The sequence below is a fragment of the Chinchilla lanigera genome, unplaced genomic scaffold (genome assembly GCF_000276665.1).
Source record: "Chinchilla lanigera isolate Chin_1 unplaced genomic scaffold, ChiLan1.0 scaffold00041, whole genome shotgun sequence".
Lineage (NCBI taxonomy): Eukaryota > Metazoa > Chordata > Mammalia > Rodentia > Chinchillidae > Chinchilla > Chinchilla lanigera.
Genome location: NW_004955442.1, coordinates 18,369,905 through 18,395,113, shown reverse-complemented (window position 1 = coordinate 18,395,113; position 25,209 = coordinate 18,369,905). Strand labels below are relative to the sequence as shown.

The following is a 25,209-nucleotide window of genomic DNA, read 5'->3' as shown; positions in this document are numbered from 1 at the left end:
TTTTTTTTGAGACAGGATCTTGCTATGCAGTTCAGGCTGGCCTTGGACTCACTATAGCCTAGGCTGGCCTCGAACTCACAGCAATCCTCCGGCCTCAGCTTCTTGAGTGCTGAGGTTACAGGTGTGCGCCACCGCCCTTGGCTTGTAAAAGTTTTTAAGGTTTAAGCCACACTTGGAGGAGCAGGCTGTGGATCTGTATTCCTCTGCGCTCAGTCCTTGCTCCTCCTTCCTGCCCCTATGTCCTCGTGGCTCTCTCTGGGCCCAGTACACAGGCCCCCTGCAGTCTGTGAGCTCCACATCCCACACTGCGAAGCTCACCTTCCTTCCTTAGGCTCCTCTCCTGGGACCCATCTGGGAGCCCCACAGAGCCCTCATGACTCATGGCGAGTGAGTTCTCTGCAGAGGCTTCTTGTCTTGCATAAGGGGCTTCAGGGTTGTGGGCATCTGCAGCGTTCCCTCCTCCTGTGACAAGGGCGTGCTAGTGCAGCAGGCCATTCATCTTCTGTCCTCCATCCTCTCCCTGCCTTCTCTGGTTATCATTGCCAAAGAAATGGATTACAACACAGCTCTGCATGTTTCCACACACCTGGGGTGGGGCTGGCCCCCGGCCAGGAGGAACCTGCTGGGGAGGCTGGTAGATACTTCTCTGAGTCCCAAGGCTGGGGCCCCCTTCCATGGACCACACCCTGTGTACCCCCTGGAGCTGAGTGGCTTGGGTGTGCATGGGAGGGGACCCCCAGGCAGAGGTGGGGGGTCACAGCTGTAGTGCAGCCTTGGAGCCTGCAATCTGTTGCTTAATTTGTGGTCACAGCCAGTGAGTGTGGAAACCACAGTTTGAATGGAGCCGATCGCTGGAATTGCTTCATGGCTGTGTCCTCATTTGGCACTTGCTGTCCATCCCTGCCTTGCTGGCCTGCCTCTCTTTCCTTCCTTTTGGGGTCACTGCCCTTGATTCCTTCTTAACTAGTCCTTCAGATCCGCCCCATCTATCTGCAGCCTCCCAGGTTCCTCCTGCCTCTCTAGGGATCTACTGCCACTAATTATTCCTTAAATCACAGATGTGGATGTGGTTGTGCCATTCTCTATGCAAATCACCCTATCTCTTGCCAAAAATGTGTATGGGGCTCTTAACTTTCTCAGTCAAGCCCAGGGTCTCCCCCTGCCTACTACCTGCTCTTCTGCCATGCTGCCCCTGCCCCACCACCTTCCCTCCCCTCTTCTAGGCTCCTGCCATGATTTGGACATTTTCACAAAATCATGCTGAAATGTAATCCCCAATGTGAGGTTTTAAGGAGTGGGGACCTTTAAGATCCTTTCATGGATTAATGAATGAATGAATGAATGGGTTATCTTGAGAGTGAGTTAGTCTGTTATAAAAGCCAACTTGGTCCTACCCATTGGATGTGCCTCTATTGCTCTGCACCAACGTGGGACTCTGCAGAGAACCCCCACCTACAAGAAGGTCCTCACCAGTCACAGTCCTTTGATGTTGGATGCCACACAACTCAAGATTATCCACACGGAACACCTGGCCCTTTGTACACAGACATGATCAGGAAAGAAGCTACAGGACTGGGGCCTAGGTGGAGCTGGGTGGTGGAGAGCTTACCTAGCATGCCTGAGGCCCTGGGTTCCATCCCTAACACAACACACACACCACAACACACACACACACGCCACAGGACTCACAAGACCCCAAATGGGGGGGAGGTGCCGCCAGCCTGAGGCTCTGCGTCTCTCTCTGCTTGCCAGTGTTCCAGGAGGTTCCACCACCCTAGAAAGACACCAAGACTTGGAATCCGAACAGGGCACTTCGTTAAGGACCTAGCTGTAGGTGGCCTCTAGGGTACCTATGACCCAAGCTTTCCTCTTGGTGGGCTGCGCCTCATGTGAGGACACTCATTTAAGCAGGAGTGGCCCCAGGCTGGGCAGGGGTCTCCCCTCTCACCCAGGGCCCCATCTGCGTCTGTACAACCACCTCCTGCATCCAGTCACAGGGCCACCCTCAAGGGAGCACAAACACCTGCCCTCCTTGGATTGCTGAGTGCTTACTCTTTCTGCAGATGGGCTCCTGACTGCCAAGCCCATGGCCTGTGAACAGTGGGTAGCCAGAGGACAAGGAGGTAATAGAGAGTCCACACAATAGCACCAAGAAAAAACGCAACATGTGGCTGCTCCTGGGAGCCCACAGGTTGCAAACTGGGGGACAGAAAGTGCTGCAGAGGCTGGTAAGACACCCACAACGATATACAGCAGGGGCTGTGGCCAAGGGCATCAGCCTGAGAGCCGGGCACTGGGTTGGGACAGCCTTTGGTATTTAACCCCCATGAGCAGAGAACCAAAGGAACTGGTCCAGACACAGCAAACTGCGGACAGGGCTCCACATAGATATCCCGGCCCCTAGCAGGGTGAACCATCTAGGATTTCTGGCCCCCAAGTCCACCATTCTGGGGAGTACAACATGTCCAGCAAGCACAGTATATCCTGGGAAGCAGACAAATCCTGCTTTGGAGCCAGAAAAGGTTGAGGCTTCTCCATCAACTCTGCACAGGGCTACATCTTCCCCTCTTGGTGGCCAGAGATCCTTGGTGGCCATGGCTCCATTCAGGGATCTTCTGGAATGTGCAGAAAAGGGAAGTCCACTGCGCTCAGTTTCCCCTGTTTAACATTTTGCTTTATTTCCTCTCTCGTGCCCTCTCTGTACAAATCTGCACAGTACTTCTAGTACTGCTGCTGTAATCACAATTAATATTCCTGGACCACCTGGGACTCTCGCCACCCTTTACCCCAAAGTCTTCACCATGTTTCTCCTAAGCAAGGGTGCTTTGCTCAAGTATTAAATTCAAGAAATTAACACTGCAAACATGTACCAAAAAAGAGGAAAGGAATCAAGAGATGGATGGAGGGGACCGGAAGGGAAGGGAAAGGGGATTTTTAAAAAAGGAACTGAGATGTGTTATGTACACGTACCAATTTCCCATGAGGAATGTAAACATTATGTATTATAAACATACAATAATTTAAAAAGAAGAAATTAACATTGAAACAACACTCATAAATGATATACTCAAGATTGTACTATCCTTTTATCTATAAGAGACACATTCCAAGACCCACAGCAGCTACCTGAAACTTCAGATAACACCAGATCCTACGTAGATACGATCTTCCTATACCTGTATGCCCATGATAAAGTTTAATCTGTAAGTTAGGCGTTGTAAGAGAGTAACAGCAACAACACCTAATAATAAAATAGAACATTTATAATAATATGCTATAGAGAAAGTTATTTAAAACTTATAAATTATTTATTTTTGGAATTTTCCATTTAATATTTTCAGACCACAGTTGACAACAAGTAACAAAAACTTTAGTTGGGGGGGCATGCTTCTGTTGAAACTCAAGTTTCACCAATGTACCAATAACGTACTTCCTAGCCACTTCCTTCTATGCGGGACTTTCACCCTGTGTTTCACCCTTATGTGTCTAGAAGCTGCCCTTTGGGCCCCCAACAGTGGCGTCTGGGTACACAGGCCACCTGTCTGTGACACTTCCTTGACCTGGTCCTGCCTGACCACTTCTTCCAATTAGATGCCCAATGGCTACACATTATGAGTGACACCGAGTCTTCCTAGAGTCCATGCGGCTTCTGGGCTCAGGTGGCATCTGCCGGGTGTCTCCACCTGTGTCATTAATAAGGGAGCCATGGGAGAAGCTCGCAGGCTGAGTAAACACCTTTCCCAACAACCTTTCACCCCAAAGCTTCCTAGAACCTGTTATTGATTCTTGCCCAAGTCAGTATTATTACAGTGCTTGCAAGATAATGATTTTACTCCTGCATTCGTAACTGGCATTCTACCATAATGCCATAGCTGGCAGTCTCCCTGTCCTGTCCATTTATTTATTACCAGGGTGGGTTGGTAGGTTTTTCCTATATCCAATGAGTTCTATGCCATTACTGTTGTTGATGATTTGATGCTGGCAGACTGACTCCCGCGGCCTTTGGATGTGTTCTTAGCATTTCGGAACACTTCCTTGCTTCCCGGCGCTGCTGGATGCTCTGGGCTCAGCTTGCGCTTTCACTGGTGCTGCCCTGGATTTGGCCGTGATTCCGAGAAGCCAGCTTGTGCCACAGCAGAACATCTCCTTGGCACAAGATCTAGGTGTAACCTGTGCTCATTTTCAGCAAGGCGTCACCCAGGTACTAGGAAAAAAATATGTATAATTATTATAATATCTATAAATGTACAGTTAATAATGCATATATATTAAATTATGATCCACTAATATATTAATATCAATTATATTAATATACAAATGATCATATAGTTACATTATTAATATATGATGATATGTTTTAACTATATTTGTCATTAATCCTAATTATATATAATTAACATATAATAATTAATAATCTCACTATTATGTCTGCTTCTACCCCAGCACTGCAGGTTCTTCCTGTCCTCATCTGTACCTGCTTCTCCCACAAGATTCCAAGCTGCTAAGCACATAGTGTTATTTGTCACCTAGTTATCCCCCGAACTCACAAGACTGTCCTGGAACTGCTATACCCATGCCTGCTGAGCTTGGTTTCCCCAGAGTTCTTGACAGCCAGCCTGAACTACATAACAAGAAAAGAAAGTGTATGCGGGAAAAAGAAAAAAGAAAAAAAAAATATATATATATATATATACACACACAATGAGTAAATGAATGTGTTTTAAGGTTAAAAAATTAAAACAAAAGAACAAACACACATAAAAGAAAAATAAAATCATACAACCCCCCCCCTCAAATTTACTAAGTTAAATAGAGTCTATAAAAAAACCCCAAAGCTACTTGGACTCATTCTTTGTTCCTTCTATATGCTGTGTCATCCATGTGAAACGAGATTAGGCTTGATTTCTGGTCATTTTCAGTTCTACTGCTCCCCCTGCATTGTTTCTTGATTAGCTTTATTTATGACCTTGGGAAACACAGACAATATCCAAACTCAGAGCTATGCAGAAGACCATGCTGTGATCCTCCCACCTTGCCCTCTTCCATCCCTGTGGGCCATTTACTTTCATTCATTTCTGTTTATCTCCCCTGGTTTGTTCAGCCAACATCAGAATATATATCCACATGGTTACATACTGCACTGTGACATTTCAATAAAAGACGAACCACACATACAATGGTAGTTTCATAACATTACATCGCCTAGTGACATCATAGCCATCTTAATTTGTGTCAGTATGCCTATTGGTGTTGGCACAGAAATGCAATTGTCCAACGACACTTTTCTCAGAACTTATCCCATTGTTAAGCAATACATGGCTGTACTTTATTTTCGTTCCTCATGAAAGAGTATTGCACCACTCATGATCATTTTGTGTTTTTAAAAATTTCCTATGACATGTTGCTTGGAGCTGTTCTCTTCCTGGTCCAGGAGCTCCTTCTGTCCTCCTCCTTTTGTGACCATGTGATGCTCCCTTGGTGGCCACTGCTCCATGGCTCAAAGTGTTTCCAGTACTTGCAATGACCAGTCTTACCACCATGAGTACACTTGTCTACGTACATCTCTGTGTTGTTGGAGGTATATCCTCTAGGCAAATTCTCACAGGCAAGATTACAGGTCCAAGGGTGAAGCAGGTGCAATCTCTGTCGTACAGCCCAAATCTCCCTTACAGACCCCTCTTAGTGACTAGGCCATTGGACAGCCCCAGCATGCAAGGACCCCTGTCCACATAGCCTCTGAATAAGAGCTGTTCATCTGCAGGTGAGAAGTCTTGGACTGATTTGCACTTTCCTCCTTGTAAACTTGAGCATTAAACTCCTTGCACCACACATGGTGCTCCTTGCACCATGCCCTTTTTGTGACAAGATGGCCCAGGCTGGTCTTGAACTCCTGGGCTCAAGTTATTCTCTGCCTCAGCTTTCTGAGTAGCTGGGACTAAAGGCACACACCACATGCATGGTTTAATGCCATTTTTATATCATGTGTCTTCTATCATGAGTTGGTGTTGTTGGCTTATTTGCTTGTCATTTTCCCCCTTTAAGACTCTTTTAGGTACTACAGATAGTACTAGGTTACCTGTCCATATATGATGCAAATATTCTTTCCCCATTTGTCACTTTTCAACTGTCTTTGCTTAGGGTATCTTTTACCATGGAATGGTGTTTTATATCTTATTAGTCATTTTCCCATCACTGGGACAAAATATCCAACACCTCCAACTTAGAGGAGGAGAGATTTATTTTGGCACACATTTTCATAGGGTTCAGTCTATGGCTGGTTGTGTCCAAGGCTGAAATGTCATGGTAGACGGGCACGGCAGAGTATAGCTGCTCAATCCATGGCAGCTAGGAAGCAGAGAGAAAAGGAAAGAGCAGGAGACAAGAACATGCCCTTCCAGGTTGTGCCCCCAGTGAACTGTCTCTTCTGACCAGACCCCCATCTCTAAAACATAACTCTAAACCCATCAGTGGATTAATCCACCAATAATTATAGCACCCCACGATCCAATCACCTTCAAAAACTCTCCCTCTGAAAATGTGAACCTTGTGAGGATATTTTAAATCTAAATCATAACCTATGTTTATTTAATTTTTCTGAATCCTCATTAAAAAGCCTCTCCCCACAAGCAGGTTGCAAAAGACCTCATGCGTGTTTTCCTCTAGTGGTTGTATGATTTCATCTTACATTCACATTGTGTAAGATGTGGAATGTGCGTCTAATATTATCTTTTTCTAAATGGTTTCACAGTTGTTCCAGTGTCATGTATCTCTAAAAATTCATCTTCTCCCCTGGTGATCTGAGTCACATATTGATCCTTCACACACAAACTCGGCTCTATTTCCAAACTTTCTATGTTGCCATGATGTGAATGTCCCCTCAGAAATGCTGTTGAAACTTAATCCCTAAATTCATATGTTAATGGTATTTGACTAGGACTAGGTGAGGTCATAAGGGTGGAGCCCTATGGTGGCATTAGTGGTTTGACAAGAAGAGTGAGACAGACCTGAGCTAGCACGCTTGCTCTGTCATGGTGTAGGATGTCCTACACCATGTTATGATGCAACAAAATGGCCTTTGCCAAATCCTGGCTCCTTGCTTGTGGACTTTCTAGCCTCCAAAACATTGAGCTAAATAAATTCTTAGTCCTTATAAATTACCCAGGTATAAGTTACCAGACCTTTTGTTATAGCAACAGAAGATGGACTAAAATATTGGGCATGGTGGCGCATGCCCATAATCCCAGCACTTGAGAGGCTGAGGCAAGAGAATTGAGAGTCAGAGCCCAGCCTAGGCTACACTGCAAGTTCAAGTCCAGCCTGAACTACATAGTAAGATCCTGTCTCAATTAAAAAAAAAAGAAGCAAAGAAAGAAAATAGACTAAGATATATACTAATGCTGTATAGTAGAATGGAAGCTATGAATATAATTTTTAAGTTACTAGAAGCCACACTATATTAGCTTTCTGTTACTGTAACAAATCACCTAAGATAATCAACTTATGAATAGAAAAAGTGTGTTGGGGGGGTGTTGGTGGTAGTAGTACTTTTTGCCCTGTTTTAGAGGTCCCAGTCCATGATAAGTTCAGTCTTTGGTTTGGCGAGGAAATACCCCATGGCAGTAGCACATGGCAGAGCAAAACTGCTCACTCCATTATGACCAGGTCCCAAAACAGAGAAATAGGGAGAAGGGCCTGGGCTCTGCCATCTCCTTAAAGTGCACACTGCAGTGACCTAAGAAGCTCCCCACAGGTCCCACCTCTTATGGATTAATAAATAGCACTGCACTGGAGACCAAGCCTTTGGTAGTCTTGAAAGATCCAAACCACTGCACACAGTTTAAAAAGCAGATGGAATTAATTTTCATACTTTTAAACTTATATCCAAAATATTATTTCACCAGGTAGTCGAGGGACACAAATGATTGATGAAGTAATATACACTTTGCTCCCAGGGTTGGACGTGGGTTAAATATTTATAACCCATTTCCTCCTAGGCCCTAGATGTGTCAGGTACTTCGCAGTCACCATGAGCTGAGCCTTTCTGTCCCTCCAGCCTATTATTTGGCGTGGCGCTGCCTTGTGGCAACTGCTGAGCCTGTGGAGTATGATTCCGGCAGAACCCCCGTCCTCCGTTGGTGGAGGTTAATTTTGCTGCAGGCTGGTCCCTCTCTCCCCAGAGAAGGTTCTCATTCTCCAGAAGGAACTGTCTTCTTGAAGCACTCGCAGCGTGGCACTTTAGCAAGAAAGCACAAGAAATTCCATTTCTTTGGAAATTTGATCTAGGAAAATTGGTCTCTCGTTTTGCTAAGAGAAGTCTGTGCATCCATCAGAGATTCCTCTGAAATGATTTATTTGAATAGTGAATTTTCCTCTGCTCCACAAACCCCCAACTGGCTTCTTGGTAACTTATTTAGAAATGTTTCAAAAGGTAAAAATAAAAAGGGAAATAAGGGCCAGCCTTCTTGGACTGCTGGGATATAAGTTCTGAATCAAAGGAGTGTTTTTCTGCTCAAGATTTGTGTGTTAGCATTAACATTCCGGGCTTTGAATTAAGTCGATTTTAATTGCTTTGACATGGACCTTCCCTTTTCCTGCTTATTTCCTCTGAATCTTTTCGAAGGGGATAATCCTTGAGTGTTTGGCCTGAAGTTTGAGCTCTGGGCATGAGCATGGCCCTTGGGAACGACTGAGCTCAGAATTCCCCGGTCTCAGCAAATCCTCTTGGTCTCACCACTGGGATGGGGCGACCACAAGCTGCTGGCCTCCTCTGCGCAGAAGCCAGGCGAGGTTGGAAAGGATGAAATAAACACAGTCCCCACCTTCCCTACTGACCTAGGGTGGTTTGCCACAGCAAACAGTCGTTATTCAGCTCCAGACAGAACAGGAGTTTGGGCAGGGCTGCTGATCCACCTAAGAAGCTGGTTTTTGTTGCAAGGCCTCCCTTTCCCTGCTAAGCCCCCGCCTAAGGGTGGAGCTGCGTCCCCAAGCCTTTGGCTCTTTTTCCTCTCTTTGGCCTGCAGCAATTTTTTTTTTTTTTTTAACTTTTTCCAATAAGTAATGGATATCTCAGTTTTCAAAGTTGCAGAAACATAAAAGGGTTCATGTGTAGAGACTCCTGCCTGACTTTCCTGCCTATACACACAACACCCTCCCTGTCATCCTAGACGGAGCAGCACCCTGTCCTTCCAGGGCATTTCATGCAAGTATGAGCACATTTATGTGTATGTGCATATATATAAGAACATTTTCCTCCCCTGCTTTTTTCTGGTGCTGGAGATGGAACCCAGTTTCTCACAAATGCAAGACAAGCTCTCTACCACTGAGTCAACCCCCAGCCACCCTGAGGTCTCCTTTTTGATTAATAGCCTTCCACCATGAGGTCTTTACAGGACCCAGCATCAAGGAAATGAAAAACAAAAATCAAGAGATATTGGTCAGTTTCCCCTGCACTTTGTCTCATCCTAGGGTTCCATTCACTGGAGGGAGAAACTGAGGGAATGAGGTATGCAGAATGCCACTCGTCAATGGTGCCGGCAGCAGTGGTGCTGGTGGAGTGGCCTCCCAGGAGACCAGCCTGACTGAGCAGGCAGCAGGAAGGGCCAGCCCTCAGAAGGCAGGGTACAAGCCCTAACAAAGGCCCTGAGGAGGGACAGGGCTTGGCCCCATCTAGAAGCCATGAAAGGCCTGTGATTGTGAGGGAAGTGGTGGGAAATACCACGGGGAGACGGTTACACCAGGAGACCCCGAGTGAGAATTTGAGATGTCCCTCAGCAGATTGTCTCCCCACCTTTAGATTGGACCCAGATCATTGACCAAATGCAGTGTGGCTGCTTTGGGCTGGGGTTACACCAGCTCGATCTGTCCAGAGTGATTTCTTAAGGATCTCCTTGGATCCTGCTTTGCAGGGAGGTGGGGTGGTCTGCACAGGAAAAGCACTGAGGTCATTGGAGACTCTCTGTCGGCCCCTGGGGTGTGATGCTGGCCAAACACAACATGGGCATCCCCTCCCCTGGCTTGGTAGGGACAGTGCCAGGCCCCACCACCACCACGGAATGTGCCCTCTCACTCAGCGCCTCTCCTGGAGCCTCAGATGGCTCCATTCAGTTCTGAATGGCCTCCTGGAGCCCCGGCCAACCCAAACACCCTTGTTTGCATGGGGCTTTCTTTCCCAGCCAGAGCAGTGCTGCATGCAGAACGGGTGGGGCTGCAGCAAGCCCATTCCTCTAGGCCTTTCCTCCATCCCTGAGTCCTGTCACCCATCCAGCCTGCAGTCCAACGTGTCCTCCAATGGGCTCAACATTCACGTACACAGTCCCTCCCAGATCTACACACACCTGGCTCAGAGGTATGCTGAGGTCACAGGACAAGGGACGCATGATTTCCTTCCTGATCCAGCCAGCCAACCTGGCACCTCCCCTTCCTCCACCACACCTGGCGTTGCCCAAGTGTAACCACACACCTGGGATGGGCCTTCCTCCTCTGCACTGCTGCAGATGGCCCAGGCATGGGTGGGGAGTACCCCCACTGACCACTCTAGCCCCATGATGCTGTCCAGAGACAGATACAGATTATCCAGTCTGCAGAAAAGTGTGATCAAAATTAAACTCCTCTCTCCCAGAAAAGGATGAGATTTTGCAGATTTTATTTTTCCAACGTAGCTGCACTGTCTTCCATCCCACATGCTCTTCTGGAAGCCTGTTATTTCCTCTGGAATCTGACTGATCTTATACACCGTACTCTCTTATAAACCACAAGATTTAACAACAGTGCTGCTGCTGGGCTTCTGAGGCTGGGACAGTCCAGACAATTGTGCATCTGCCTTGTCTGCTGGGGCACCTGCTCTCAGAGTCTTGAAGACCTCATGCCTTTAGGATGCCATGTTAGCTCACCTGCAGCACCTGCAGTGATAGTTTCCAGTCTAGGCCACCTCCAGAGATGATATGAAGAAGCCCTGAAAATTCAAAGAAAGATGTCCACTCAGCTGCTCCAGCTCCAGCCACTGAATGCCTGAAATTGTATGAACTACTCAGCTGAATCTTCTTGTATTTCTGACCCACAGAAACCATGATAGATATACAATGTTTAAATTGATGCTTCAAATCACTAAATTCTGAGTTTTATGCAGCCATCAGTAGCTATCTCATAGCAAAATGGATTACAGAAATACACAGCCACTGGCATGGTGACCTATTCTTATGATCCCAGCACTTGGGAGGCTGAGGCAGGAGGATTTCTGTGAGTTCAAGGTTACCTTGAACTGCAAAACCCTGTTTCAAAAAAAAAGACAAGAAAGAAAGAACAAAAAAAGAAAGAAAGAAAGAAAATCATTTGGTTTTCATCAGAGGTCCATGGTAACTCCTTAGGGAAAGTCTAGGTGTTTCAACAAATACTGCAAAATTATTAGATAAACTGGGGGTTAGGCGATGGTCTTTGACCTCTACCTAACACCATACACAAAAGTAATTCATGGGGGTGTGGAGGTGTACCTCAGTGGTAAGGCACTTGCCTAGTGTGTACAAGGCCTTAGGTTCCATCTCCAGCACCACACATAGTCACAAGAAGAATCAATTCATTATGAATCATAGCCCTAAACATAACACAAAATCTTCCAGAAGAAACAGAAAAGAATATATTCACAATCTTACAGTAAGTAGTCAAAGATTTCTTTGGAGAAAACACAAAAGGCATAAATATAAAATTTAGAAATTGACAAATTGAAATTTATTAAGCATCTTTTTCTCAAAAGACACATTTTTAAATAAAAATTAAGGCTTTGCTTGGGAGAAAATATTCACAGTGAACATATCTGACACTGAACCTCTGACACTGAACATATCTGACATTGAACCACACACCTCTGATATGGTCTAGCCATCCTACTCTTCAAATGTGTGCCCAGAAGAAAAGGAAATAGAGGTCCAGAGCTGGGTGTGGTGGCGCACGCCTGTAATCCCAGCACTCGGGAGGCTGAGGCGGGAGGACTGTTGTGAGTTTGAGGCCAGTGTGGGCTACAAAGTGAGCTCAAGGCCAGCCTGAACTTGCATAGAGAGACCCTGTCTCAAAAAGACAAAAAAAAAAAAAAAAGGAAATAGAGGTCCAAAGATTTGTGCACACATGTTCATAACTGCTATATTTGTAACAGTCTCAAACCAAAAACAACCAAAAGAATATCAATAGGTGAATGGTTAAACAAATCATGGCATAACTATACAACGGATATTTACATATCCATAAAAATTAATGAATTATTGATACATCTAAATGAGGAATCTCAAAATAATTATGCTTAGTTGAAGAAGTCAGTTTTGTTTTTGTTTGTGTGGGGGCTTTTTTTATTTTGCTTTGTTTGTGGTGCTGGAGATTGAACCAAGCAATGTAAACTAAAGAGGAGTGGGACTCATGGTTATGGCCACTCTGAGAACCTAGGACACCTAAGAGATCACCTACGTTTTGGGAGACCATCCAGATTCTTTTCTGGGGGACGGTAATCAAATCTAGTGCTTTGCACATGGTAAGCAAGCACTCTACCACTGAGCCACATCCCCAGCCCAAGAAGTCAGATTTTTTAAAGTACATGGAGTTATCAGGCATGGTGACTCATGCCTGCAATCCCAGCATCCTGGGAAGCTGCGGTAGAAGGATGTCAAATTCAAGCCAGTGGGCAACTTATTAAGACTCTGCCTCGAAATTAAAAAAAAAAAAAAAAAAAAGAATTTAAGGGGTTGAGGATATAGATCAGTGCACAGGACCTGAGTTCAATACACACACACACACACACACTGAGTACATGGAGTATAATATTTTTATTTGATGTTCTAAGATAAGCAAAATTAATGATGTTCTAAGATACTGGTGATGGAATACAGATCAGTGACTGCTTGGCCTGGGATGGGGCTGGAGGTGGAAATGGAATGACTGGAAAGTGACATGGAAACTTTCCAGGGTAATAGAAACAATCTTGATTAGGCTTTTGGATACATGAATCTATTCATTTGTCAAAATTCATTGAGTTGGGCACCTTAGATTTGAGTATTTCATTACAAGTAAAATTTACCTTAACAATGTAACGTAAAACATAAAGGGAAATTAGTTCCCAACCTGTGGTGAGTTAAAATAACAATAGTAGCCATTCTAATTCCTTTGCCTTTCCATATAAAATAGTTTTGACTATTTGAATAGCTACAAAATATTGCTGGGATTTTTATATTTTGATATATAAGAATTTGATAGAGATATATCAACTGGGGGATAATTGTGATTTCACAAAGTTGAGTTTTCCAATCCATGAACATGGTATGTCTCTCCATTAACTTTTATTCCACCTGCATTTTGTTCTTCTCAGCATATAATTCTTGCTCAGATTTTGAATTCTTCTGAAAAAAAGAATTTTTTTTGAGAGATTATAAATGACACCATATTTTAAATGTTGATTTCTGTGGCTGGTAGATAGAAATACAATCGATGTTTGTATGTTTAATACACATTCTTCAGCTTTGCTGAAGTGAGAACAAACAGGCTACCTGGTTAATATTAGCTAGAATTATATTATATTATTGGCAGAAAGATAGACACCTAGATCAATGCAACAGTGTAAAAAAGTAAATCTATATGAATGTGCCCAGGTGACTTTTAATAAAAGTTCAAGAGTACCTTGCTGTGCTTGTGTATGATTTGAGTGACCCCCGAGGGCTGGAGGCTTGGTCCTCCATGCAGTGGTATTAAAAGATGGAAGGACATTGAAGAGGTGGGGCATATGTAGGAAGTAATTAAGTCACTGAGGGTGCTGCCCTCAGAAGGGATTCATGTAGCTTTATGGGACCCTCGTTGGCCCTTGAGAGGAGTCTGCTATAAAAAGTGGGCCTGATTGCTCCCTGTGCTTGTTTCCTGTCTCACCATGTGATGTCCCCATCACACACACTTCCACCACGATGTTGTCTGCCACAAGGTCCTCACCAGAGGTCAAATCACCTCACCATGAAGTCACCTCACCATGAACTCTCCACATCTGAAACTATGAGCTAAATAAAACTCTTTTCTTTATAAAGTTACCAGCCTTAGGTATTTCATTACAGTAACAGAAATATACCATACACAACTCAAGAAAGGAAAGATACAATAAATGATGATGAAGTAATTAGACATCCAATAGCAAACAGAAACAAAAACTATTTTAATCTCATACCATCTACAACAATTAACATACAACAGAATCATAGATTTAAATTTTAAAACTATAAAACTTCTAGAAAAAAAAGAGAGAGAATCCCCATGCTCTAGAGCTGGACAAAGAGTTTTTAGACTTAACCACCAAAGCACAAGACATTAAAAAAGTGATAAATTGGAATTCATTAAAATTAAAAACTTTTGCTCTGTGAATAATTTTCTCTATTAAAAGTTTGTTCTGTTAAAGAATAAAAAGAAAAACTAACAACTGGGAGAAAACATTTGCAAGCCACAAATCCAAAGAAGGCCAATATCTAGAACATATAGTTCTCAACAGTTTTTAAAAAAAAAAAAAAAAAAACATAACTGTAACCTCACTACTCTGGGAGACTGAGGCAGGAGGATCACAAATTTGAGCCCTGCCTCGACCCTGGGCAGAAAACCCTGCCTCAAAATAAAACATAAAAGGGGCCAGGATGCAGCTCAATGGTAGAGTGCCCTAGTTTAACCCTAGTAACAACAACAACAACAAAATTCCAGACAGAACATGGGTTCAGTCCCTAGTATAAACAAATACATAAATAATCCAGTTAGAACAAAAGCAAAAGACATGAACACACACTTCACCAAAGAGGATAAAAGAGGATATAAATATGACAAATAAGCACATGGACAACACTTATTTACATGTTAAGGAAATGCAAATTAAAACACCACCAAATACCACTATACAACTATTAGAATGGGGGAAAAGAGGGAAACTGTTAAATATTGGGGAGGATATGGAGAAACTGGATCACTTACACACAATTGGTGGCAATGTAAAATGTCACAGCCATTCGAAAAACAATGTCAGTTTCCTAAAATCCTAAACACACAACTGTCATACACCCAGCAATTGCAGTCTGCAGCAGTTATCTCAGGGAGATGAAGACTGGCTCACTCAAAGACCTGCCCATGGCTGGGGACATAGGTCAGTGGTACTATCTGCTTAGCATGCTCAAGTCCTGGATTTAATTCTCAGCACCAAAAACAAAGCAAACTAAAAAAACCCTGTACGTGAATATTAATGGTACCTGTATTTGTAATAGCTAGCAGCTGGAAATGACCCAGATGCCCTTTAATGAGTGAAGGATTAAACACTTGTGGTCATCCACACTGTGGAAAGCTACTCATCAGTAAAAAAGGAATTACTGGTACAGAATTATTCTAAGGGACTAAAGCTAATCCCCAAAGGCAATATATTGAATGCTTCCACTCATGTAACGTTCATAAGATGGCAAGATTACGGAAATAGAGGTTGTCAGAGATTGAGGGTAGGGTGGGAAAGACAAGGAAGGGAAGTGGGCATTGTTAGAAGAGGGCAACGGAGGCATCCTTGTGGTTATAAAATATTCTGTATCTCACCTGTCTCAATGACAACATCTGGGTTGTGGTACTGTGATGCTACAGGATGAGTTTTCAAGGTGGCACCACTGGGGAAAACTGGCAGTAGGATCCATGGGCTCTCTTTGTATTATTTCTTACAATTCCATCTCAAAAAAAGGTTTGATTTTTATATTATATAAACTTTGATGACTTGCTTAATCAAATACAGACACATGAGGAGGCAAGTAAGACTAGAAATTGGGCAAAGTGTGGCAGAGGCAAGGAGTTGGAGTTAAATCATTGTGCTCTGGGGTAGAAAGACAATACATAATGCTAAAAGCATTTGCCACAAACTGGCTTCCCCTGAAAATGTTACGGTCCCTCTGTATTTCACAGTCTGCAGCACAATGCTGAGCGTAGAATTGATAGTTAAGGGAACACTGTACGTAGATATAGATCATACAATAGATTAAATGTTTTATGGTGCATTTTTAAAAAAAATCCCCAGTGAGGGGTAACAGCCACAGCACTCTTTCTCTGTGTGGCATCATGCTAAGCTTGGCACCAGTTGTCCTACTAGAACTTTACTGCACCCGGGAGTCAGGGTCAGCTGGTGTCCCACATTACACATGAGAAGACCAAGGTCAGGCCTGGGGCCGAGCAGGTGACTCAAGGACCCTTGGCACCCTTCCCTTAACATGTGTGCCAAGAGCCCCCCTAGTGGAGTGACCTGGACATTCTCAGATGTGGTGGCTGTCCCCAGGGGGCAGGATAGGGGGAAGAGTGGAGGGAGTTTTTAAGCATGTGGGCACACACCTGTGCCTGGTGCAAGGCCCTGAGCCCCTCTGCTCCAAGCCTCTTGGAAGCTTTAGCCTACAGCAGGCTGCTGCCTTTCTGTGCTGTTGATCATTGCTGGGAGAGGGTCTCATTAGGAGGTTACAGATATGGAACTGTTGGTTTCTTTTTTAATTTAAATGTTTAGGACATAGATCTTGCTATGTAGCACAGGGTGGATTCAAACTTGAGATCCTCCTTCCTCAGCCTCCTGGCTACCTGGATCACAAGCATGCGCCACCACCTGCTCAGAATTGATAGCTTCTGAGGTCCTCCGTAGTGTTTGCAACTGAGCCTTCTTATTTTTCATTTTGCTGCCTTTCCTCTTTGCTCAGTATAGAGCCCTTCAAATGCTAACAGAAAGTAGTTCATTTGTTTGAAGAGCATTTGAACCAAGTACTTTTCAAAATGCATGGCATTGTCACAGCAGTGAAAGTCCCACTGTCAAGTCCAGTGCCAGCTGGCACGATGGATGGGCTGAGTTGTTAGACGATGGACAGAGCCAGGCAGAAGTTCTGGGCAGGGCAGTGCCCAGCAGCACTTCTGTACACAGCTAGACAGAACTGGCCTGGTGTGGCCTTTAATTTTAACACAGAACGCAGCTGTCTGGAATGTGCATCTTTTTTGGTTCCTGGAGAGCAGCTGGGAGCCTGTCACCTCTCCCTGTGTCTGAAAGTCCCATGTACCAGTTAGAATTTAACCTCTTTTTAAAAAAAATCTGGACCAGGGATGCTAATAGGGTTGATAGCAAGGAATGTGTAGATTTAGTGCTGCCTCCAAGTAAGTTAAGAAGTAGAATAAGCCCTTGCATTGTCCCTATGCAGTGACCAAGACATGTCCCCCTCCAGAGACCCATGTGCCTCCCTGGGGGATTCTGGAACAAAACACCTGGTGGCCCCTATTAGCTTTCCTCCCGGTGAAAAAGGTCCTGCACAGACTCCAGCACATAGGTGGCTCCTCTAAATCAGTGGTTGAAAAATAGATAAAGTAAGTCAGTGGTTGTCCCCTGTAGACAAAGAAAATGCCAGCCTCATTCAAGTCCCTTCCCCAACTGACCAGTTCTGGGCTTGGTTGGGTGCTATCTTCTGACAGCTCTATGCAAGTAGTGCTTGATTCGGGTCTTTCCCTTCTCCTTGTTGCTTCTTTTTTCTTCTTTCAGTACTAGGGAATGAAACCCCGAGCTTTACACATGCTAGGCAGGCACTCCTTGTTGCTTTTTGGTCCCTGTTCTCCCTTATGTGCAAGCTGGTTTTTATTTCATTGTACTTTATCCTAGAGAGCTGGAAGGGTCCTCAACGTTGGCCCATCTAGGCCAAGTCTTGCGGCAGACAAGCAGGACTCCCAGGTCCCGTGGGTCACTCAGCACTGGGGCAGCGCAAACCATTGCCCTTCTCCAGCCACCCTAGTCATTTCCTCCCCCTCATTCAGGGCCCTGCCTGGCGTAGTCCTGCTCCTCTCTTCTGCTGAGGGCTCCTACTTAATCTTATGTACTCTCTCTTTCTAGCTTTCTCCCCATAAATCTTCCACTAGCATGGCCCAGGACCAGGTGATACAAGGCTAATATTCTCAGTGGACTAAGCTCAAGAGGACCAGGATCTATTCAGATAATCACCCAAGACCCAGCCCAGAGCCTGGACAGAAGTGGGTCTGAGGAATCCCAGCCCCTATCTTTCTCCTTCTCCTCCTCCTCCTCCTCCTTCCCCTTCCCCTTTTCCCCCTCTTCCTCCTCCTGTTCCTTCCCCTCCTCATCCTCCTCCTTCTCCTCCTCCTCCTCCTCCTTCCCCTTCCCCTTTTCCCCCTCTTCCTCCTCCTGTTCCTTCCCCTCCTCATCCTCCTCCTTCTCCTCCTCCTTCTTTTTCTTTTGTCTTTTTGAGACAGGGTCTCACTATGCAGTTCAGGCTGGCTTTGAACTCATTTATGTAGCCCAAGCATGTCTTGAATTCACAGTGATCCTCCTGCCTCAGCCTCCAAGTGCTAGGATTACAGGCGTGTGCCACCACACCTGGCCCAGACCCTATCTTTCTTCAGCTCCTCTTTGGAGAAACGTCAAATCAAATTCTTCGCCCATTTTTAAATCAGATTCCTGGTACTGGAAAAAAACAAAACAAACAAACAAACAAATTTTAAATCAGAGTGTTGCTGTTGTTGATGATAGTGTCTCTCTTTGATCCTTTAATAACTCGAGAAGCAGATGCAGCCAAGACAGTGTCCCAAGACACAGACCTGGACCTCTGCCTCACACTGAGAGGACTGTCATGGTATCTAGTCTGAGAATCACATACCATGACCCTGGGCAGGAGGTCTGGCAGAGCCTTCCAGGCCACCCTGGCAGTGAGGCCCAAACCTGGCTGATGGCATGCTGGCCCTGCTCCTGGTGGCACAGAAGCTGGGAAACCAGCCTAATGACGCCTTCATCCTGGACCCTAATGATGCACATCAGCCCTGGGCCTGCTTTCCTGGGGATCACTGTGGCCAGCACCTGCCCAAAGGCCCTCTGCCTTGCTCTAGGCAGCCTCGTGGGCCTTTCTGTCAGTCTACACAACCCAATACCTCTCTCCTGGCCTGGGGCATGTTAATGTCCCAGTGTGAAGCCCTGAGGAAGGAGTGCCTCAGCCCCCACTTCTGATGTATGGGGCACTAGCCTATCTGTGCCGCCAGGAGATGCAGCAGTTTTGCGGACAGAAGGCATGAGTCCTGCCCACGCTGCACCTTTTACCTGCAGCCTACAGTTGCCTGGGAAGTTCTAGAGGCAGGACCAGTTTAGCTTATCAGCAGTGTACTGCTAAGGAGGCCACAGACAGGCACTCAGCAGATGAGAACTTGGGCCCCATCCCGGAAAAAAGCCACAGGTGTGGGTGGTTGTGAAGCACTTTGGCTGCAAAACTGGGCCTGTTGACAGGCGCACCAGGGAAAGGGCAAGCCAGTGAGTCCTTTCTCCCACTTGGTCTCACCTGGGTCCCTGGGTCTGGCTCTCAGGTGCATCCTCACAATGCTTCTTGTGTCTAATCCCACTGAGCCACCTGAGGCGATGTTAGCCAGAAGCATCAGGGACAGTGACTGAGCCCCAGGTTTGCCATGTGCTATTCTGAGTCACTGGTGAGCCTGAAGGGCCCCTCCTTTCCTGCCAAAGTGGCCCTGTGCCAGGGGGCTCCGTCGCCGGCTGCTCCCCCATTTAGAGGGAACCTTTTTAAAAACAGCCTTTAGAATAGGGCAGGTACCAACTTCAGCCCAGGATATGAGAGCTAGAGACCTCAGACACGAGTGAAGGCTGGCTCTGGCTGGCCACTAATCTCAGATGTTCAGCCTCAAGAGTCTCTGGGTCAAGAGAAAGGAATTTGGAGGCGTCCTGGTCTCTTCCTCAGCTGGTTCATGGCTGCAGCCCATGGTGGGACAGGAAATGTTTGCTAGAAAATGAAGCCCCCTACAGTCTCCAGGTGGGAGCAGGAGGCCCTCCCCCCAGGCCAGCTGCACTCTGCCAGTGGCCTGGCATCTAAGGCTGGCTGCCTCTTGGCCCCTACCTTTCACCTCCACTGGGCCTCAGTTGTGTTTGCTGTGTAGGCGTCTGCAGAAGGCTGTGCTCCATAGCCTGAGGTGACCCCAATGACATTCAGCCAGAGGGATGCGTTGGAAGGAGGCGATGATGGGGACTGAGTTGAGACTCCCAGCCAAGTTCCTGTGCTCCTGGCGACATGGCCATACCTGAGACCTTGGAAACCAGGTGATGAGCACTGCACTGACGGCTCTCAGACAGTCACCTTTCCTGAAGGAAGTGCCGGGGAGTGCTGTGAGCTGCATGGGTGGTGCCGGGCACCTGCAGCCAGCATACATGGGGTGGGGTGTTAGGACAGGCCAGGACCTGTGCCTACTGCCAAGGGTGCCAGGGTCACTGTGAGATCTGGTTTGTTACCTAGAGATGGGGCCCAGAGCCCCCCACTGTGTCCTGTTTATTCCAGGAGGATTTTCAGATCTGTCTCCAACCTGTCTCTGACCTGAAACTCAGAAGCCAGGTAAGAGAGGTGGGATGCAGTGCAGGCAGGATCCAGCCCTAAGAACCCCACCACAGACAGAGGCGGGTGGAGGAGGATAGGGTGAGCTCTGCTCCATCAACGCTGGCTGCTCCGCGATCTAGGTCACGGGTGCTCTGGTCTATCACAGCGCGTGTTCCCGTGGGATTTTTAAACGCCTCATTGCCTCTAGGAGGATCTCCATGTTGGCGCCATTTCCTATCTCTGCATTCATCTTCTGTTCTTCCACCTTTGGCTTGTCTTAAGATCACAGAACTGAAGCACAGATAGAGCACCTCAGAGACGCCAAGATGCCTCAGGCTGTCCAGGCCCTGGACAGCCAGCGGAGGGTCCCCCAGGGTGGGGTGGGGGGACACAGCATCAGGCAGCTCCTCCTCACAGCATCGCCTGCCTTCAAGGTCCTTCCCCTGGGCAGCTCTCTGCCTCGTCTCCTAGGCACAGGGGCTCTGCAGCTCATCAGATGTGGCTGGAGGCCCGTGCCACATCCACCCCCAGGGACCCTGGCTGCTCTGGGTGCCCAGGCTGGCTCCCTGCCGTGGAGCACAGGCACCCTTTGTAGCGTTCGCTCCAGCTGCCCAGTGAATCTGGGGCTTGGTGTGGACCAACTCCCCCTAGGGCCCTGCTCTGTCCACCCCTGTAACACCCGGGTGGCTTTAAACAGGGCCAGGCAGCACCCTCTTGGCAGAGGCAGCTGCAGTGGATTCTGTGCCCTAAAAGGGCAGCCGGTCTTCAGTGATGAGGACTTGTTTGTGTGGGGACCTGCTTACATTTTGCTAATACGCAAATCAAGAAAAGTATTCTCCAAAGCTGCTCACTGTACACACATTTCTCCTTGTCCTTGGAAACAGCACCCCTTTTGAGAGCAGGGAGGAGGTACCACGGCTCTTGGGTCCCTGAACATGCCCCTCAAATGGGGTGCGCACACTGAGGCCTGTTACAGGACAACAGAGGTTTCAGGACTTGGCATCTGTAGTCTATGGCCCCTCAGAACCTGGTTTTCCTGGCTAGCCTTCCCATACACCCTGTAACACCACACCTAGGCTGTCTGCACCCTCTCCCAGGCTGCTCAGGACGAACTGAAACCACTCAGCCTCCCTGGGTGCTGGACAGGGAGCCCTGCAGGAGTTAGGGAGCCAATCATGAGTAAGTGACCACCCAAGGTGCATCCTGCAGAGAGGGGCGTGCAAGGGCAAGTGGAGTGAGGAGGGGCGGGGACAACACTGTGGGTCTTTGGGGCTGGGGAAGGCGGTGCCAGCAGAGGTACAGGGTGCATCTGCTAATTCACAGCCCCCAAGTGCAGGCACCTAGGTCCAGACCAGGTGGGGAAGGGTAAGAAGAGTACCAAGGACAACAGCACGGGAACAATGCCCACAAGCGCACAAAGGCAGGAGTCAGGAGGAAATCAGGATGACAAGGGATGTGGGACACAGGAGAGACATGAACGCAGGCTTAGACCAGGGAAGGCCCCAGGAGAGCTGGGACCAACACACACTGGGCTCTGGGGCTCTGGTTCTAGTCTCGGCCGTTTGTCTCAGACAGATCCCCAGCACACTCTGCCCTGAGCTTCTTGCCCTGTGTTTGGGGCACAAAAATGTCCTCTTCCCAGCATGAGTCAGGACTGTCTGAGGTAGTGGCAGCCACATCTGCGGGACCTACAGGAGGCCCCACGGGCCTAACCTGCTGCACCCAGCTCAACCTCTGCCCTCATCCTTGACTTCGGATGGAGTGAACAGTCTGGAATTTTGTCACTGCTAACCCTTGCCCCACCAGACATCTGTGTATCAGCTGGAGAGAACTGCCCCACCCCTGAACCCGGCAGTCATGTCACCCTCCTCCCAAGTAAGGATGGGAAGTGCCTTGTCTTACAGCACCATCACTGTAGTTTACACTGAGGCCATCGGCCCAGAAGCTCCCTCCTTCCCCTGACCGGCCCTGCAGCACCAGAGAAAACCCCACTCACTCCATGACCTGTGCTGAAGGGGAGACAGCATGGTTTAAATGTGGCCAACTGAGAATTTCTTACCCACAAAAGGTTGTTTTTTGTGTTTATTTTGTTTTTAATGAAAAGTGGCAAGCTATTTGTAGCCCAAGTTGGTTGAACAGATTTTTCTTGGTGTAGCTTTTTTTTTTTTTTTCACTCATTAACTTCTTTTCCTTATGAATTAAAGAATAGCATTTTTTCCCACACAGGAGTGTTTTATTTACTTCTCTCTGTACTACAGCCAGCACTTGCTCTTCTTGATGGGTAAAGCAGAAGGAAACGCCCACTCAGGGAAGTGTTTACCTTCAAGCCACGCATTTGAACAAGTGGTGTGTGTCTAGGCCCCTACCCAGCTGCTCCTGCCACCCTCCTGACATCAGACAGGGCCCCTAGGCCTGAGCTTTTGGATGGGCACAAGTCTGTGTTTCACCTGCACCATGAGCCCCTGGGTGTTTTGCTCAGAGGCTAAGAGCCTTTTTGTGAAGCTCACACCACCCACCTGGCAAAACTGGAGACTCACCCTGTGAATCTGCCGAGGGATGCCTTCATGGCCTATTTCCCTGACATCGGAAATGTCCCCAGTGGCTACACTGCTTGTTGAACCATGGGTGCTGCCACCCAGCACAGCTCCCAACCAGAGTACAGCCTCTATTTGTCTGCAGAGGAGTGTGAAGATTTCCCCTGGACTCACAGTCATAGATGAGTCCTGGGGGAAAGGAACAGACCCCAGCTCCCTTACCCAGGCCAAGAGACTCAGGCCAGCCTCAGACACTGAAGATGCTGGCCAGGGCTGCCCTGGACTACATCTTTCCATAGAGTGGCTCCTATCTTTATTTATAACACCAGCTCTATACTGGTTCTCTGTTAAGTGCTACTCTAACCCATGAGCATTTCTGTAAGTAATGTTTGAAAAATACTTACCTTACAAAAAAGATCTTATTTACATAGTATGCCTCATGATTTTGTCTCCTAGCTCCAGAATTGTTTTAAAACCCTTAGCCACGTATGGGGCACATCCTTGTAATCCCAGCACACTGGTAGGCTGAGGCAAGAGGATTACTAATTTAAGGCCAGCCTGGGCAAGTTGGCAATTTAGCAACTTGGTGAGATCCTGTCTCAAAATGTTAAAAAAATATAAAAGAAAAGGACTGGAGATGTTCCTCAGTATAAAGACCTTGTGTTCAATCCCCAGTGCTGAAAAAAATTAGTAGTATTATTGCACACATGTATCTCTCACACTTTATCCAACCTATGCCCCTGACCTTCCATATACTCCCCCTCAAGCCCAAGTTCAACCTCCGGACACAGGGCTGCCTGGAGCTCCTCTCCCATTGGAGTCCCAGGGAAGATTCCTATCTCCATCTCTGTCCCCACTAGGTCAGTACTATGAGTCAGTATGTGTTAAATATCCCAGTGTCACATTTGACTGACCAACTGAACCACTCTGCAAAGCTCTGGGCCTCTGGGACAGGATTTCCTCCAATCGCCTCTCGACTGATGAGTATAATACTCAGAAGTCCTGCCTAGCACTTTGAGCATGTCCATCCCCTGCTTCCAACCATCCCCATTAATGTATCAGATTTCCAAACTCCCCATAACCTATACCAAAAAAGTGTGTCCTATACAAAGAAGGTCTAGAATTCCACACACTTCTGGCCCTGAGGTTTGGGGTGGTGGAACCTCTCCACTCTGTCATTGTTCTGGACCTGCAAGAGGTTCATGGTAGATGGGCTGGGCCTTTGCCAGAGCAAGGGCTGTGGAGCAAGATGCTGCTTATAGACTTCTTTCACTTTCTGGGCAAACAGCTCTGCGCAAGGTGCTGGTGTTTCAGAGACACAGGAGCCCTAGTAACACCGCACTCCACCCAGGGAGCCCACAGGCCAGTAGAGAGCTCAAGGGTCCTGGCTGGAGGGGGAGGGGAGACGCTGCCTGGACTCTGTACAGCAGGCCATCTCCCTCCAAGAGGCCCTGATTCTGGGGAAGGAGTGACCACAGGTCCATAGTCCCTTTCTGAGGGATTAAAGATTTCTTATGTGCCACCTGGGAACCCAGGCTAAGAGAATAGGATAACACAGAAGATGGGACGATCTCATGTTCTCTGCCACTGAACCCCACCCGCTCGTTGAAGGTCTGGTATCTCAGTTTTCCCATCTGTAAATAGGACACAGACCCTGGCTCAGACTTCACAGTGCGCTCCTGCTCTGCAGCCCTCTCCCCATGGTGATGGCAGGTCTGCCAGGAGCACATCCCACAGCCTTGAGCTGCAGAGCACAGGATGCAGAATTGAGGTGCTGGAGCGTAGGGCAGGGCTCAGGTTGGAGCAGTCCTGCCCACATCTCAGCGCCTTTACTACACAGACAGCCCCATTCTACAGTCCAGAAAAAGAGAAGCTGGACAACTGCCCATGGTCATGTGCTTTGCGGCTTGTCTAGATACATGCTTCTAGTACTCGGCACCAGCAAACTGCAGGAGGGGCGCTGGGACGCTGGACTTCTGCCCCTTGACCAGCGCCAGAGCAGGACTCCCTGGCCAGCGCCTCCCAACCTCACAGTGATGGCATGAAGAGGGGCACCTCCTGACCTTTGAAGTGGCAGGGGCTGCTGTGAAGCCACCATGCAAAGCCTAGGGACCAGCTTTCCAGAAGGCCATACGGATGGACAGAGGCCCAGGCTTGGACAGGGGTCCCAGCGAAAGGAGAGGGAAGGTGGAGTCTGGCCCTGGGCTAGGGGACAGGAAGGCAGCGGCAGGGGTTAAAGGAATAGAGCAATGAGAACATCATGCAGGGCGGAACAAGGCGGGCATCGCCTGCTTACCACCGGCGCAGCCCCTCCGGCTGCC

The 25,209-nt window shown here is 47.3% G+C and overlaps 2 long non-coding RNA genes across 2 annotated transcripts in view; one reads left to right on the top strand and one right to left on the bottom strand.

The window, feature by feature from the left end:
- Positions 1-20,346, bottom strand: part of LOC102006962 — a 35,134-nt gene extending 14,788 nt beyond the window's left edge. Inside the window, exons 1-4 of the long non-coding RNA XR_262164.2 lie at positions 19,884-20,346; positions 10,890-10,951; positions 3,909-4,204; positions 1,690-1,774 (exon numbers count right to left, since the gene is read on the bottom strand). This is a non-coding gene — a long non-coding RNA (uncharacterized LOC102006962). The remainder of the gene's footprint in view (positions 1-1,689; positions 1,775-3,908; positions 4,205-10,889; positions 10,952-19,883) is intronic.
- On the top strand, positions 4,113-4,664 carry LOC102007282. The gene is made up of 2 exons (XR_001235431.1): positions 4,113-4,201; positions 4,444-4,664. It is a non-coding gene; the product is annotated as an uncharacterized LOC102007282 (long non-coding RNA).
- Positions 20,347-25,209: the final 4,863 nt, after the last annotated feature.